Source organism: Brachyhypopomus gauderio, chromosome 4 (assembly GCF_052324685.1).
Source record: "Brachyhypopomus gauderio isolate BG-103 chromosome 4, BGAUD_0.2, whole genome shotgun sequence".
Classification (NCBI taxonomy): Eukaryota; Metazoa; Chordata; class Actinopteri; order Gymnotiformes; family Hypopomidae; genus Brachyhypopomus; species Brachyhypopomus gauderio.
The window spans coordinates 7022043-7026966 of NC_135214.1; the positions used below are offsets into that span (position 1 = coordinate 7022043).

At 41.4% G+C, this 4924-nt stretch overlaps 1 long non-coding RNA gene across 1 annotated transcript; it reads right to left on the reverse strand.

Moving 5' to 3' along the window:
• Positions 1–2648: 2648 nt before the first annotated feature.
• LOC143512030 (uncharacterized) lies at positions 2649–4721 on the reverse strand. Its single transcript, XR_013130340.1, has 3 exons — positions 4506–4721; positions 3336–3438; positions 2649–3152 (listed from the first exon to the last, which is right to left on the reverse strand). It is a non-coding gene; the product is annotated as an uncharacterized LOC143512030 (long non-coding RNA).
• Between the last annotated feature and the right edge of the window lie 203 nt (positions 4722–4924).

Below are 4924 nucleotides of genomic sequence, written 5' to 3' on the forward strand. Positions count from 1 at the left end.
GAGATAATTCCAGAAAGGTTTTTGTGTTTTTGTGCAGGCACAGTTGCAGAATGGTTCGTCTGTGTATCCCTGTGTTACTCTGCGCCTTCTTTCTGAATCTCCTCTGTGTATCAGGTTGGTATCTTGCCTGAGGAGCCCACCTGAAGATGCGATTAGTCTTTCTAGGTCATGAGTTCTTGGACTGCAAACATGTCTGATTCAACTGTGGCCAGAACAGCTGTCTCAGTGAAACCAAACAATGCCTAAAGAAAACCCAAAGGTTTCGGCTGGCTGGCATCTAGGAAACTGAATCAGATTGCTCTGTCTTTGTAGTCAATTTAGAATTTGTCTGAATTAGCAGTTTGATGTGTTTAAAAGTGTGACTCTGTCCTTGTCACCTTGTAATATTGCTCCATTCTCTCTCTCTCTCTCTCTCTCTCTCTCTCTCTCTCTCTCTCTCTCTCTCTCTCTCTCTCTCTCTCTCAGGAGTTGAACATGAAGAGAGATCTCCTGGTTCAGATGAAGGTACATACTATCTTGAAGAAACATGATGCAGGGGTTTGGAAAGTGTGGGTTTCTATTTGTAATGATTAGTCACATTTCCTGATTTTAGGTTTAGAAGTGAAGAGACCTACAATTCAAATCTTTTTTGATGATAGTAATGTTGAATGTGGGCCTTTTTGCACATTTATACTCCTCCCAGCTCTTCACATATGGTATATATTAGACATCTCTGCAGGCGGTGCAGTAAAGTGTGAACTGTTCTGATCCAGATGCTGCAGGTCTCGAGGAGAGAAAGCATGTCATGCCGTACTGGAACCTCTGGTCTTCAGACTTCTACGGCTGGCTGGAAGAGTTAAGAGCTCAGGCAGCATACGACATGTTAGTGGACTTGGCAGAAACCTACTGGGCTCATTTTCCTATTGGCAGCTATTTAGGTTACAGCTCCATCCCTGATCAAGGTGAACACGAAGAGAAGATGGAGAAGTGAACACACTCGTCTCCCTCTGCAGCCCTCCTGTGTGTATGGTCCTGAAACGAGCTCTTCATCATCTGTTCTGTCCTCTTTTTTTGCTGTGTGGTCTATGGTTCTTATTTATCCATCACTCCTTTGCGTTGCTTGGACTTTATCAAGAGTCTTGAACATAACTATGATGATAGCTTCACAATACCCAGTACATTTTGAGTATTCTTGACACGTGATCGTTATGTCAGATGGATCAGTATGATTGTGCTTTGGCTACATTGCACATACATTAACATGCACATGTGTGTCTTGTGTTTGTGTGTCGGTGCAGCTTTATGAATCCTATATACTATAAACCCATAGTACAACCTATATATAGTGATGCATTGTCTTGGTAATTTGTTAATAAACTGGTCAAATTCCTCTAATTGTTCATGTTCTGATCTGTGTATTCCAGTGCTGTTCTGAGATCTCACTAATCAAACACTATTCTCATAAATGTTGATTACAGGACATTCTAGTCTCCATCACTGATGATAAAATCAAATGTGTATGTTGCTGGTAAATCTCAAACAACACCTTAACCCAGCATTCATATTCTATCCAGAAATCCTGAGGAATGAGCTTTTCCTGCAAATCAGCCGTGGTTTAATGGTAACCCAGCAAACTGAGCACAGAGACGCTTGACATTATTATGGGATGGTGTATTCCCTAGTTCTGGCAGCCATTCCACTGTCTCTGCCAGAGATGGATATAGGATTTATCCCAAAGCTATTGTTTTATAGCAGGGTGTATGTGTGGGTGGAGATTGATGGAGTTTTCATTTGGTTTTGCTTTCTTGTGTTTTCTTCTTGTTTTTGTTTCGAGGTGGAAGACTGTGCCCTGCAGGATTCAGAAGGGCATGTCAGTAGACCATATTAGATTCCACAGTGTATGAAAAGCCCAAAATCCAAAGAGCTGGTTGGATTTGTCAGTTATTCTCTATGTATGCTTGATGTATTACTGCAGTTCAGTTATTGTGATTTTTTTATTCACACCCATGGGATGTTGACATTTGATAACTAATAACCATTTAGTTGTTCGGTTAATGATGTGTAACAATCTGTAACCTACGTCTGTGACGGGCAGGGAGTGCGAACAAAAAGTGCGAATTAAGGATATAATGACCAGCGGTCAACTGGTACAAAGACAAGACATATATAGGCAAACAAACGACCCTCAGGTGAGACGGATCACGGGCTCCGCCCACCTGAGGGACGCACACGACGTCACAAAACAACAACAACAGCCGCTGTGGACGGAGGCGACCGGTAGGGGGCCGCCTCACCGTGACAACGTCAACATTATTGGGTCATTAGGATGAACACATAAATGCAACATAGATGTACAAATTCATTGACTTATAAGGAAAAGTATATAAAAAATGGGCATGGGCAAGTATTTTTCCAAAGTGACTGATCTGTGTAAATGAACACTCCTATCAAACAAACCAAACAGAACTACACACTCCTATGTTACATGCTCAAGAAAATATCACTTCAGTCATCGTTTGTCCTTCAGCTGCCAACAGCCCGTCTCTCCTGGATGTAATTATTCCAGCTTGATACTGTACTGAGGACACGAAGGACGCTGGATGTTTCATTGTGTGTCTTATTTGAATCTCATCCTGGTATAGTGCTAATGCTCTAACAGTGTTTACGATCAGCAGTTATTTAAATCAAATATTGGAAAGTTGTTTCAGACTTTGGTGAGAGGAAGACTGGTTATTTTATTCTCATAAATTCCCCCTCCACTCAAGCATCATAAATGAATGCCTTAATTTCTAGTTTGCCCTGATAAAGGTTTTGTGTCTTTGGTGGTGTAGTGTAGATAAGTGCAGTGTTTGGCACAGCAGCAACACAATTCTACTAGACAAGATACAAAACCATATTGCAGTCACAGTAAGAGCCATTTACTCCAGATCATGTACATGTACGTGTACATGGCGAATCATCCATCCAGGTGAAAGTAAACTACAGTGTGCCTCAAGGTTCTGTGATTGGACCTTTACCTCTTTCCTCTGTACATGTTAACCATGTTACTTCTCAGTGCTATCTTGATGGCATACACACTATTAAAACCATAAAGAAGACATAAAAACTTGGATGTCAACGTCCTGTCAGTGTCCTACGCCGGCCACACAAAACAGAGGTCCTTCTTCTTAGTCCTAAAATGAAACCCAAACACTGTTTTAATAATGATAAATGTTGGTTTCTTTGTAGTGCATTTGGAACCACAGTGAAATGTCTTGGCATCATAGTTGATCTTGACATGGTCTTTGATGTGCACATCACAATACTGCAAAACTGAAGAATCCACATGATGCTGAAAAGTATTTTGTTTTTTGTACCTCAGCATTGAAGTGCAGTCGAGTCCTGCTAACTGGATGTTCATGTGAAACAAGTTTAAACACGCTTCAGTCCTGTCTGCAGCAGCTAGAGTCCTTACAAGACCTGGAAAGTTTGACCATATGACCAGATATTAGCTGCTTGTCAAATAACAAGATGCTGGCTACAATTAGTAGGCTAAAATTACCTAAAATTCTGACAGTTTCAGAAGGGGAAAGAGAAATGTATTAGAAATTATATTATATATTCTAATATATTGTATTAGAAATTATATTGTATTATTAGTCATAGAAATGCTGGCAGCTTTGGGAAGGCCTTCCACTCAAGTGCAAACATAGGAATCAAACATGTATATTTTTATTCATTTATTTTTTCGATGCAACATATATTTGGGGGTAACCTACAGCTGCATTAATGCTGAGGTCTCATTACTCCACTGTCCCTCTCGACACCAGCTCAAACCTAAACTAAGACGCTGGAGATGTGATTTCTGCGGAGTTGCTTTACAGCGTGTCAGTGTGATGGAAGAAGAATCGGAATCTCAGGGCAGGTGAATCACATCCCTCTCTGTGTTCTGGGGCTATGAATATTCTCCCACTGTTCTTATAATCTGTTGTGCTGTGTGTTGACCTTTAGTGTACTGGGGTTGGAGGTCACACGGAGCTGCTCTCTGTGTCCTCAGCCAGAGTGCACAGAGGGCCACTGTGCACAGCACAGGGCAGAGACAGTGGCCCCTTCACAGGTAAATACTAACGAGACTCACGTCCCAACCAAACTAGACCTTCAAAAAAAGAGATTTTGCTGAGAAATTCCAGTCTTACAATGCTACTGCGATTGTGAAAAAGAAATTAGAAATGTGCACGATAGAGTCAATCCTCTTGACTAGGTTTTTTTACCCCTTGCTAATATTATTATTATTATTATTATTATTATTATTATTATTATTAATAATAATTCATTATCATGTTATTTTTTTCACAATGAACAGCACAGATACTGTGGAATGAGACAGGATTATTAGCATGGCAGTTACAGGAAAATAAAACGAATGCTATTTGTCTATTTGAAGTTTACTCTTAGGGACTAAATGAAACCTCCATCGCTACAAAAGTCCTAATAACTAAGTTACTTGTTGCATCCTGGGTGTATCCAGTTCTGCAGGAGAAGAATACCTTTCTGTGGTGGACTGCTATGCCCCTGGAGAGATGAAGCCCCCTCCTGTTTAGAGCCACGAAATGGACCAGGCAGACGTTTGGAGAGACACACGAGGAAACGGTGAGGTCGTGAAAAACGAGCTGTGAACAGAGTTATGCTTGAGTGTTTCCTGCAGTGTGTGGAGAAGCCCGCGGGCCCAGACCTATACTGTGTTTTTTGTCTTAATGTCACTGGCACCCAACTAGAATGTGAAAAGCTGCTGCAACTCGATCATTATCTGGAAAAACGCTTAAACCCACACATGGTTCAAACCACCCCCAGCAGCTCACAAACAAGGGCTTTCTGTTGGACGACTGTTTCACATTACTTGACCACTAGCAGCCCGGGAAGTTTCCACTGGGAGCGTTTTTGAGGTCTTTCCCCCGGCGTCTCCCCC